This window comes from Diadema setosum, chromosome 16 (assembly GCF_964275005.1).
Source record: "Diadema setosum chromosome 16, eeDiaSeto1, whole genome shotgun sequence".
NCBI lineage: Eukaryota > Metazoa > Echinodermata > Echinoidea > Diadematoida > Diadematidae > Diadema > Diadema setosum.
The window spans coordinates 3,739,027-3,752,887 of record NC_092700.1 but is presented as its reverse complement, the minus strand read 5'-3'; positions in this window follow the sequence as shown (position 1 = coordinate 3,752,887).

Genomic DNA, 13,861 nt, shown 5'->3' with positions numbered 1-13,861 from the left:
GAAGTGAAATAAATGGAATGAAATGAGATGGCATTTTCCTGACTGTCGACGCATCACGAGATTTAGGTGTGGGTGTAGCTTGACCAACCTAAACACTTTTCTACATTGGTAGCGTCGACGTTACCCTGGCGACCTGACAGTGTTCTGCTAAGTAAAATGTCCTCCCGGTTCTTCAGTGATGATACTGGCTCTTTCCTTATGGATGACCGTTGACACAATATTCAACAAACTTATTCAGAAATTAAAAATTCAATTTTGTTCGCTCAAAAATATCCTTCTTCGTATTAAGACTGATTTTTAACTTCATTTTGCATTGCATTATTAAAATACTGAATAAAAAAAATAAAAAAAACTAAGGATGAAATGATCGAACAATATATTAGATAGACCACCATTGTCCTCTATGGCGCTTCTTTTTTTTCTGACTTTAAATGACGCGATTTTCGGTTTGAATGGCAAACACATTTGGGAAAAAAATCGATAAATGTTATCATTTACATTTGATTCTCGTGAGTAATGTTTGTGACATTTTCAAAGTTTCTACAAATTACACGTGTAAAAGAAAATCAAATGATTCACACAGTTGCGATACTTTGGTAATTTGAATTCCCAATGTATCCAGTCATTGGGTAAATTTTGTAAAGAGCACTTGAACTTCAACAGGTCTGGAATGCACTATACAAAAACCAGCTATTATCTTATATTTATTATTGTTATTATCATCATTACTTTTTGTATCAATGTTATTATTGTTATAATTATTATTATTATTATTATTATTATTATTATTATTATTAGTATTAGTGGTAGTAGTGGTAGTAGTAGTAGCAGTATTAGCATTATCATTATTAGTGTGATTATTATTATTATCATTATTATTATCATTACTGTTATCATCATTATCATTATCTAAATAATTACTCTAACATGAATGGTGTTAGCCTATTGTATCCCACGAACAGAGTTCGGAGGATACTATGGATTTGGCCTCGTCGCGCCGCGTCCGCGTCCGCCGCCGCCGCAGAGATTTCCTTGTGAGCGCTCTACCAGCTGCGTTTCTTTTCCGATCATCTTCAAATTTGGCATGAAGGTGTATTATGGTTAGACGAAGACGCCTATTTTTGGTGATGGCGCCCTCGCTTGTTCCGTCTTTATTCTGTTAATATATACATGAAAAGGTAAATTCAATAGGGTCTGCTTGTGAGCGCTCTTCTGGCTGCAGTTCTTCTTCGATCATCTTCACATTTGGCATGAAGGTGTATTATGAGAAGACAAAGATGCCTATGGTTTTTGATGATAGCGCCCTCGCTTGTTCCGTCATTATACATGAAAAGGTAAATTCAATAGGGTCTGCTTGTGAGCGCTCTACTGGCTGCACGTCTTCTTCGATCATCTTCAAATTTGGCATGAAGGTGTATTATGGTAAGACGAAGACGCATATTGTTTTTGGTGTGGGCGGAGACATCGTTGCCATGGTAACAAGATTTTTTGTGGAAACAGCAGAGATTTCCTTGTGAGCGCTCTACCGGCTGCGTTTCTTTTCCGTGGGTATGATTGGGCAGACTAAAGATTTGGATTAGGGTAAGCGTTAAGCTTTATATGCGCTTCAACACTTGGATTCCTTGCCGGAGCATTTGTCATCACAGCATTTGTCATGGAACCCGCTTTGTCAGTTAACAAAACAATAAAATATCAAAAGTGGAAACAAAGAAACAAAAAAAAAGCAATTGTCTGCATTGATACCTGTTGTCACCTATTGCCATATTATACATTTTTTTATCCCAAATTCATCCAAATGGCAGACTGGAAGAGGGTTAGGTTTACAGTGCATCCAGATTACTCTATAATTGTATTCCCTCACAGGTACTACCAGAGGATACTTTAGATTCTGCAGAGTTACACCGCTGCATCATATTATCGTCATCAAATTTGGTACCCAGAGGCAAAATGTGGACAGGATCATTGTTGCCATGATAACTGTATTTATTTCTGGAATTTCTGTGTGAGCTCTATATATTGCGATGATGTATGATGCTGTGGGGATGTCGTGTGCTCGGCTGCGCGACCCGCCGAGCACCAATCTCTAGTTATTTTTTAGTGTAAGCTTGAAACATTAATCAATTTAATCAAACAGATTGCTGGAAAGAGCCGTGCCAGAATGGCGTATGTGAGGAAACCAAGACTAATTTCGAGTGCCACTGTACTGAGGGGTTTACCGGAGACGTCTGTGAATTCGGTAAGAATAAACAAAACTCCACGGTCCTTCCATCATGAAATGGATGGTCGATGTTGCTTGAAGGACAAGTCCACCTTCATAGAAGTGTGGGTTGATTGAATGCAGCAATATTAATAAAACACATCAGTGAGAGTTTGAGGAAAATCGGACAATCCGTTCAAAAGTTATGAATTTTTGAAGTTTCTGCTCAGTCACGGTTGGATGAGAAGACTACTATAGCTTGTGATGTCACATGTGTACAACGATATAAAGAAAGAATAAAGAAAATTCACCATATTTTCACATTTTTTTTTTCACATAACAAATGGACATAATACGTCTCTCTTTCAGAAGGCAGGGGGAACAATATTACCCTCAACATACGAGTATCTGAATATAAGAATAACCCAAGTCCATGGAAGATCATTTCGAGTAAACTTAAAAAAAAAAAAACTTCATATCTTTTTTATTTCTCCAATAATATTCTATTTAAATGTGATCGGAAGGCAACATTGTATATACAAATTATAACATTTATTATTATGACAATTAACATTTACATTAATTGTGGAGAGGCCATTTCGTGTGATGGACTTGGGTCGTTCTTTGAATCATACGGACTTGGGTCGTTCTTTGAATCACATCTCTATCTGCTATAGAGATGAGAGAAGGATGAGAGAGGGCGCTATAATATGAATGTAAGAACGACCCAAGTCCTTCATCTATACATTCATGTAAGATTTAACACATTCATTTCAGGCACTTCCGGGGGTAATTAGGATTTATCATTTACACACAAGATGAATCCATGCATAAGCTAAAATTTTCCATGTCAAACTTATATTCAGGTCTTCATACGTCAGTAACAAGTACAAAAAAAAAAAAAAAATGTGCACTTTATTCAAAAAGTAAAGTTTTGTGAAATTCTCCTTTTATTTTCTTTATATTGTTGTACCCGTGTGACATCCTACACTGGAGTAGTCTTCTTATCCAGCAATGACCGCGCAGATACTTTATAATATTACTTTCATAACTTTGGAATGGATTGTCGGATTTTCCCCAAAATTTCACTGATGTGTTTTACTAATATTGTTGCATCCACTCAATCCAAATGCATGTGAAGGTAGACTTGTCCTTTATTAGGAATATTTATTATTATTACCTATACGAGGTAGTTTTGCGAGGCAATTACAGTTGTTATTTTGCAGGGTCGGGAGTTCAGCGGGCGATATTAGAGCATATTACGAGCATCCGGGGTTTTACATATACAGTGGGCTCCCGTTATAACGAAATCCTCGGGACCGGCAGTTATTCTTTCGTCATATCGGAATTTTGTTATAACCGAACAAATAAACGATAGAAATACATAGAGTGGATGACATTGCAGCCCAAATTTTTACTTCGTTATAACCAGAATTTTGTTATAACCGCGTGTTCGTTATAACGGGAGTGCACTGTAAAACAGGGAGGTGGGAAGAGAGATTCCACTCCTTCTCTTCCCACCTCATGTAAACATTCCGATCGACCACGAAGAGAAAACATTCAAGGACGTCGCTGCGTATCCATTACACGCACCGCAGAAGAACGCCGATAAATCAACTCACACAAGGTCGACCACTTCCACTAGTTCCAGCAGCACGACGCGTCAAACAATAACTAACTGCACAGTGACCATCAGTTATTACAACTCTCCAAATTGAAACAGAAGCAAAAATAAAGTGTAAAAGCGTTCAGATGTTTGAAGTTCGCCTGTTACAACTACATATGTATCTTTGAAGTTGGAGTTGAATGATATACATTGATGAACAATTTTTTTCAATTATTCGACATGTTGGTGATGATCTACAGGTAGTCAAATGTGGCTTGATATCATAGTGTATAGCTGTATTCACATATTTTCTTAATTTACCTAGGGGATAGGTAATAACTATGATATTGACTGGCCTTGAGGGAGATACCAGATAAATATTGCCCGCACTGAAAGAATATTGCCCTCGTCTTCGACTCGGGCAATATTCTTTCAGTTTGGGCAATATTTTCTGGTATCTCCCTCGAGGCCAGTCAATATTATATGATTATATTTATCTACGAAGTGCGATCATACCAGAGGCCCAAGGAGAAAAAACAACCAAACACACACACAAACAAACAAACAAACAAACAAACAATCGCTTTCCCCAATTGTATTACAAACAGAGAAGAAAGGCAACCTACCAGTATTCATTTTTTTTTTTTGCATTCTACTTCCTTGACGTGTTTATACATACCGTTTTCCCCTTTTAATCGTAGAATGGGCTTGATATCAATTCTGACAGCTAAAACTGTACAGTACTGGTTGAGGTGGGGATTCATGTTTTGAACATTCCTAAGTGAGAATGTGGAACCTCATGAAATATGAAAGAGCATGTAATTCTAAGAAGAATTCAACGTTTATTTGATGAAAATTGGTTTTCAAATGGTTGAGATATCCAAAAAAGTGATAGTCATAAAAGGCGACATGCCACGCCTTTTATTAGGATCTCTTTGTTTCACCTTGTTTTGGATATTTCAGCCATTTCAAAACCGATTTTTATCAAATAAACTTTTGATACCCCTTAGAATTGCATGCTCTTTGACATCTCATAGAGTGGTTTTTGATTATCTCGCAAAACTTTAAAAGCTAAATCCTCACCTCGACCAGAACTGTACACAAACATGTTTAATCATAATCATAAGTAAGGTTGAATGATGGACCTATGTTTATTAATCATTGTAACAGAATAGATGAATATGATAAATCTATGATAATAAATAGGTGAAATCGGAAGCTATTATTGATGAACAACATCAAAGCACAATGGACCAGATATTTGGAATTCTTTACCCCCTAATTTAAAACAACGTACGTCGTTGAACATTTTTAAACGAGAACTAAAAAACACCCTCATAATCCAGTATACTTCTGACACATAAAAATATTCATACCACCTGGTCAACAAACACCCTAAACAATGAGTTCACGGTCATAACTGAAGTAATATTCACCTCATCACACTGATACACAAAATAACACTCAACGTACAAACCAAGATTCATCCCAACACAATGCACACCGTACTGCACCGCACGCCCTTCGCACAATTACTTCCCACTCAGTGAGTGGCAAGATTTTCTTTATGTATCTCTTCGTTGTGCCCTTTGCACAATTACCCCCCACTCAGTGAGTGGCAAGATTTTCTTTATGTATCTCTTTACCTGGGGCCATCTTCCTCGTCAAGCTTAGCTTATGATGATGGTCCCCTGCATTTCATTTTTATCATTTCCTATTGCTTCCTTTCATATATGATATTCGTTCTTGAAAAAAAAAATGTATGTAAGATCCAAACGTTACGAATATTAGCTGTGTAAATGACTATGTAAGTATTTTGTTGACTTGTGGATTTGTATTGATTTTGAAATGCAGAAATAAAAACTGAACTGAACTGAACTGAACTGAACATATTAAGGTGTTTTCCACGCGGGTACACTGACAAACCAGTCGCTAGAATCTACCAGCGATGGGTCACTTGGAATAACAGATGAGAGGAGCCCCTCTTCTCCACCTCCTCGAAGACTTCTGAAACACAGACAGAGGGTCACCGTGAGTCGGCCACTGCAAGAGTGGTGTATGAAACCACTGTGGCAATAATAATTGAAGGGAGTGGATCAGGTATTGATACCTGGTCCACGACGGAATGGAAATCGACTGGTCAACAAACCACTCAAGAGAGAGGTATTTCTGGTGAAGCAAACTTTGATGCAGATGTTTCTTATCTGATGTGGATTGGGGTTTTCTTTTTTTATCCCTTCTCACAGCTATATTGAAACAGCAGTTAATGGTGTCTTAATGAGTATTTACTTTGCTCACTATTTGTAGAATCTGCCCATAAGCATACATGGCGGCACGTAACCTTCAAAAGACAAACCTACCCTGTAATGGGCGACTTCTTGATTTTTTTTCCCCCACCAAGGTACACCAATAAACATCTTGGAAGAGTCTACAAGCGATGGGTCACCTGGGGTTGCTAATGAATGGGGCACCTCTTCTCCAACACAAAATGTTGCAACTCCGACAGCTGAAGCTCTTCACGTACCAACTGCTAGGACGGTGTCTGGAACAACTCCTGACGGGAACCAGCTAAGTACTCACTCCGGGTCGACGACGGAGTGGATTTCGCCGATTCAGACAACCATGAAGGAGACCGCTACCTCTAATACAGGGTGGGCTGATACATCCACGGCTTTTGCGATGTCTCATGTCTCAGCAGGTATGAGTTGAATGCTCAACTCTCCGAATTTCTTTTTTTTTCTCTGAGATTTCAAGATATACTCTCGTTTATAATGGCTATTAAAGTAGAAATCAGTTCCAAATGTTCAGTTAAACACTACACTTCTACTAACTCTACCGAAGAAAGAGAAATGGGAAATGGAATAGATGTTGTCAACACTGGAATCACGGAGAGAAATGTTTAAGACACAATATTATGATATTATAAGCAAGGAAAGAGGGTTTAAAAGCGTTCTTTATAGCTATTGTTTAATATCTCTCTTTATGAATTTTGAAAGAGTATGATGGGTTACTGGTAGGGACTAAATCTTTAAAGCCATGCAGTTCCCCATGACACTGACCTGCATATCATTGATGAAAGAAGTAGTCAAAATGACGTGAACGATTCTTAAAAACTTTATTTTTTCCTTTTTGTTTGTACTGTGTGAAATGAGATCATATGCAATTTGTGCTTCCTGCAGTTTTGTTATTAATGAAGGTAACACGTTACAAAAAAATAAAATAAGGTGAAACGATGAATAAGAACAGGTGACATTTCTAGGTAAACCCTGCAGGAACTGCAAGACGCTTTGTAAACTACCGCATATTTCGTCCGTATAATTTCGTACCTTATGTGCACAAGTACATGTACTTTCCTCTGTACATCGGATAGTACTAAATTATGGTAGTTTATAAAAACCTTTATTTACAACAGGCACTTACTTCATGTAAGTAATTTGACAAGTTTGCAACTATAACAGTCAGGTATGTTTTATAGCTACCTTCCTTATTCTAAACTGGTGTGTCTTCATTTTGTGGCATTTCTAAATTATGTCGTGTGAAATGTTGAAATCAATGTGGAACTTATTTAAAGTTAAAATGAATACATTCAAAGGTATAGTCGATTACTCAAATTTCCCTCAAAAACAAATTTACGCGGAGTCGGACAAGTGAAAAGCTTGTATGAGAATCAATTGATTCTTAAACGCATCAATGATATTGATTTAGTCTCTCCGTGCACCATAACTAATTCATTCAACGTGTTTGATAGAATCGTATTTCTGTTGTTAGTGTTTCTGACTATACAATGTTTAATGTATGTGCCTCCGAACTCTGCCTGCTTATGATAAGAACGACATAAGGATCAAAGCCAAGCAAAACAAAGAAATAAATGCGTGCATGTTTTCGTCTCTCGCTCCTCAACGATATCAGCCTTGTCTTATTGTATTTTTATAATTTGAATAAATCTTGCCAGGTATAAACAATGTGATAACTATACACATTGCTGTGTCTTTCGCGACTGCATGGGGGGAGGGGGTAGGAGTCTTGAGATGAGAAGTCTATTATTAAAGAAAAAAAAAACGAATGTGCCGATGTTCCTGTAACAGTAAAAATACATATTTCACTGCACTTTTTATCTGACTTACTAAAATGCATAAATGTGACCGTGACTTTTTTTTCTTCCTTTTCTTCTTCTCCTTATCATATAACGATTATGTATTGCCTCACAATAATGTCATGTGCAACCAATAGTTTTAAACTCGCAATACGCTTATTTTGTAAAAATTGATGAAATGTTGTGAAAAAGTCACCTTTTGTTCTTCTATCATTGCTATTTCTGTTTGGTGTGTGTGTTTGTATGTGTTCATTGTTTATCTCTTGGGGTAGACTCCACTGAAATCACATGCGACAGACAGTCCAGGAGCTCTAGGTGTCCTGCAGGGAAAGCCTGGCCGATCCCTGCCAACCAGTCTTACGTCCTCGACATAGTGAATGCAGTGAGAGACCAGTGTGGTGATCATGACGTCATCTGGTTGGACTGCACGTGTTGCTGGCCGTCTGATCAGACATCATGGACCCGGAGGGACTGGGGCATACCAGGTGACTTGCGATGCGGGTATCCTCCTGCCGGCAACAGTGTCCTGTTAAGCAGTCTCAGTCTCTTTACAGAGCAGCCTCTTGGTAAGTGCACATGTCTGCCCTGTAGGTCTATATTACAACACTAAGCAAAAGTGTGTAACCTGGTCTTGCATGGAATGGGGAGGGACGGTGAGAAGGTAGAATGTAATAATAAGCCTACTATAAGATTTACTTTCAAAGATCATGTTTAATCTACCAGCATTCTATAATGAATATGTTGGTTTCATGTCCTCCATGAAACTGATCTCTTGATAGCAATGAGTTTGACAGGACAGCGATTAATCTATCTTCTTATGTTTTTTCGTGCTTGTTTCTTTCTGTTCGTTTGTTTGTTTGTTGTTTGTTGTTGATTTTTGTTTTTACAAACTGCGTATTGATTTTATGAACCCTGGTATCTCCAATCTTTCAACATTAGTGATTTAGAAAAAAAAAAAAAAACTATTTGGGGGTGATTACATCATCAATCTTAGTTTAGATTTCTGCATCGTCCATCTGTGAAGTTGGGGGATGCAAGAACGTTTTCTGTGATTACACTATAATGCCACTAAATATTTCATATTATTCGCATGATACTCATGGACAATCAGTCCTTAGTCACCGTGAGTATTTTCCATTGTTGCTATGTATCGAAATGGATAGTTGACATTAGAACATGCTGATGGATTATAATCATTAATATATCTATCATTTATGTTTCCTTTTTAACATATCGTTGCAAAGTTTGTTCATTGCCTCCGCCAAGGAGGTTGTGTTTTTGTTTTGTTTATTTTGTTTTGTTTCCTTTTTTTTTGGCCAGCGATGATAATCATGAAAGAAAGATATTATTCAGAGGTTCCTTTTTCCGACATGTTTGTTAATTTACAGATCAGCAGTTGCGATCTTAACAAATTTAATTTGTAGAGGGAGACAAACTGAAGAAACTCACACGTGATGATAATTATGTTTGCCTGTCATGAACGGAAATAGTATATACCTCTAAAAGAAAGCTGAGAATGCACAAGAAGAGGTTATCAATTATTTTGATAGTGATTTGGATCAACCCCCCCCCCCCACCCGACGCCTGCAGGAGCAAGGATTGTTGCATTTTCGTTCTGTTCCCCCCCCCCCCCCCCGGGGGGGGGGGGGGGGGGTGGAGATCCTTAAACATTAGTAGACTCTCCGAGTCCATCATGAACGCAAGATGGCGCGCTTGCTGTTGCGACCGTCATGGTAGCATTAAGCACTGTTAGCCAGAGAGTAAGTTGAGCAGAAACGGCTGTCTGGCTGCAGGCGGCAGTGACGGTATGTTTTGCTGGTCAAGGTATCGAATTATGCAGATAAAATGAACCCAGTACTATGATATGCGATGGAAATCGCAACTAGCGTGGAAATGATCTGTAAGGTGGTCAAGCCGAGTTCCGACTTCTTCTTTATTTGAGATCGTTCAATATCTTTTGTTTGAAGGTTATTATTTTTTGATTTATCATCTTTGCAGTATTTGCGCAGAGTTAAGGGGTGCGCTTTTGATAAGACATCTGAGCTCGTACCGGGTATTTAATGTTATGAATTGTTATGGACATGAGCGTCGATGCTTTTTGCCTTCTGTGGGGTGGACGGGGTGAGTTGGAGAGGAGGACAGTTTGGTTGGTGTCTAGTAACGGGGACTACGATGGTCTCCGTGCTCTTGAACACCTCTCGAGAGCGTATGATTTTTGTTTTATGTGTAGATGATGCTGTTTATAAAGATAACTATACTATAGGGTTTTCTTTTTATTATTTACATCTATGTTTCTACATTTTTTGACATAATACTGACCACGCATAACCAAACCAACAAGAAGTACCACGCACTGATTTTGTGTGAAGGCTCAAAATAGGTATAAAACGGGTGAAACTGATTAATCTGCATGTTTTCACATTTTCTGAAAGAGAAAGTCGTCCTCCACATTATGTTTACGTTTGAGATCATAAAATGGATTTGAAACTGCGTTCTTAGCAGATTTTCTAGAAAACTGTTCTTGTAGAATATTGTGATAAGGATGATTAATTAGAGTCCCTTTTTTCATTTCTTAAAAAAGTATGTACACAGTCTTCACTTTCAACTCTACTAACTTTTAAAAGGATGATGCTACTGCTTTGAAAGTTGGCATTGGTAATATATAGAATGCTTGTGTAGAGCATGATCAATTTCAGTGTAATCTGATAATCACTTCATTTTTTTTTCCTGTGAAGATTAACATTTTTTTTTTCTTTGGTCCTATTGATTGCACACAGAAAAAGTCACGGTGAAATTCAGCGATTGAATAGACCAGCACTTCAGAGCCTCTTTTCTTAGTACAGTGGACTCCCGTTATAACGAAGTCGTCGAGACCTGATGTGTTCGTCCGTTATATCGAAATGTCGTTATAACTGAACAGTTAAACAATGCAAAAACATAGAGCTGATACTGATGCCGTCTGAGTCTTTACTTCCTTGTAACAGGAATTTCGTTACAACCATGTTCGTTATATCGGGAGTGCACTGTACACACCTTTGTCCTTGTTTCAACTATTTTGATAGGTTAGGAGAGTTGAGCTATGCATCATGAAATGGCCTGATTGTATGTTGTTTTAGAATTTGCCCTGAAATAAAGGTCTGTGTGTGGTGACTTTTTGTTGATTTTGTAATGCAGGGTTACATACCATAATATTGTACATGCTTTATTTGATTTTTATGAATGTAATGGGAATAAAGAAGAAGAAACGAAATGAAAATTGATGAATTTGTTCCTTAAGGTTTTGCTTAAGTTTTGTTGCTGTTGTTGTTGTTATTGTTGTTCTTATTCCAGACGTAGTAATTTCAACTCGATCCCCGTTTCTAATTGCGATAATCGTTTCATGTGTATCCTCCCTCAGACCTGCATTACGACAGCGGATCTACACAGAGATGTCTGGCCGTAGAGCTGGTTGATGGCGCCCTACAGTTCTCTGCTCTCACCTGTTACTCAAGCGAAAAAACACACACACAGAAAAAAGCTCGCAAAGTTTGCGTGTGATCCTTGTAATACACTGCAATAATCAGCTTCTAGTCTCGCAATTTATGTCGCTATAGGAATGCCGACCAGGTTACGAGTAAGCATTAACAATAACTATATATAAATGCATCCACATATAATCACATACACACAATGCATAACAAAAATATAACTTTGCAGAAGTGCCTATTAATTTTCTTGATTTCTTATGTTTTGTTTTATTTTTTTTTTGATACACAAGTCCGCTATGAACCACGACGATGAGTGTGTGTGTGTGTGTGTGTGAGAGTTTTTTTTTTTTTTTTCTAAGTATATTATGACCTTTGCTTTACTGCACGCTGTTGAGAATTGAGTAATTTGCCGAATGGTTAAGTATAATAAATATTTTACTCGCTGTCGTGGAGAGTTTTACAGTGCTGCGGGAACTTGAGGGATTGTAAACTCCCGAAAATGTCTTTCAAAGCATACTTTAGTTCATTGTTCTTGCATTGTTTTCTCAACTACAAAGATCTGCTCCGAGATCTGTAATATTAAGTGTTTTGAGAAATCAATTAACAAAATGAAAATACGATATGCACTCTCATATCATACAATCAACGATTGATAAGAGCCTGTAAAGATGCCAACAGAAATTATTGGACGATATAGGATCACGTGAAAACGATCCTTTCATTTTTCCTCAAGGGAAGAGTTTTCCCATGAAAATGGCAAACAAGTTCTATCACCATCGGAGGGCATGGCAGAATTAGGGATCGCGGTTTGACACAAATTTTGTTCATCAGGCACAAGCTGCGTGTAAATGTACTTCTGAATAGCTATACCATCATAATGACCATTGCGCTTAGCTGGTAACTTGAAAATGTCTATCAGAGGAAATTCACTTTGAAGGTATACATGGGTCAATTCCTTTCTCAACTTGAGTTTGCTATAAGGTAAAATACATTATATATATATATATATATATATATATATATATATATATCGGCGTCGGTTGGTATATTATTCAAATTATGGCAAATATTCGTAACGTCGGCTATAAAACTCGATCAGCTATCATGGCTATTGTGTATCAGACATTCGTAGTTTAAAAAAAAAAAAACACGCCTGCTTGATGACGGATGGTCCATCAAAGCACGGCATTTTCAAACAATATCATTGCATCCTTGCACATTTTCTATGCACTTTTAAATCCACTCTGAAAACGTAAATACCTTAATTTACACAATTCTGAAAATTGACTGAGAGCGCTAGTACGGTATACCATTTTTCGTATTAGAAAGGATATATATTCTTTTTTTTTTTTCCTTCTTCTTGTGGAGAAATGCATCCTTCATAATTGAAAATCAGCGCACTGGAGAGTGGTGTGCATTCCGTCATGACACTAACAGACAATCATTAATTTTACATAGAACGAACAATAAAAAATATGTTGTGCAGTAATTATGTGCATGCGAAGTGTTGCTACATTGTAAGAATCATTGGCATGACTGTATGCTAGATGAGGGCTTCCCTCAATGCCTTGTTACAGACATCGATTGATGGGGAGATTGCAGGATCTTTCTTGATGTTGTTCCATCTCTGTAGGCGCATAGGGAAAGGAAAGATAATGAGAAAACTTGTGAGCTGGAGTGTGGGATCCAGAATCGGGTAGCATGGTCTCTGGTATTTGATGTCAATGGTGTGAGGCGGTCCTTCCAAGCAATATTAATTCATTTATTCATTTATGCATTTATTTATTCATTTATTCATTCATTCATTCATTCATTCATTTTTTCCATCACCAACAAAACTTGAAAATACATTTTTTTTTTTTCACATATCAACTAAGTTGAACCGTAGGCCTCTCTTGTAGAGCATTGCTAGCCGACTGTGCCGACGTCTGCTCTGTAGTGTTTTAGGCCAGTGAAGCTCATTCAGCATCGCGCTGACACTTGATTGGCGGTCATAGTTGTCCATGACATACTAGTATCTTGCACTATTCCGCTGGACCTGCTCCACTTTCTTGATGTTTTGTTGTGTGTGTGGATCCTTTGCTAACACTGCGGCATATGGGTCTTATAAAATGTCTTGTAGGTTGCTTCTTTAATCTTACAAGGACACCTTCTAAAGTTTAATACGCTGAAAAGGAGTTCGAGGGCATGGAACTAGCTTTATATGAAATTATGTCGACATGGTTGTTAAAGTTAAGGTTGCTGTTGATGTGAAAGAATATAATCTGGCAGATGCAGCTTCTGTAAGAAATATCACATTGATGTTACAGGTAGAAGTGACTGGTTTGTGTTTCTTGGTCACCCGCAATACATGACACTTTGCTGGGTTAAAGTGTATGTTCCGTGTGCGTTCCCATGCCTCCAAGTTATCAAGGTCGTCGTGGAGTACTAGCTTGTATTATGGGGAGATGTATATCCTCATGTACGGCTAGGGCACATTCATTTGCGAAGAGCCGAAT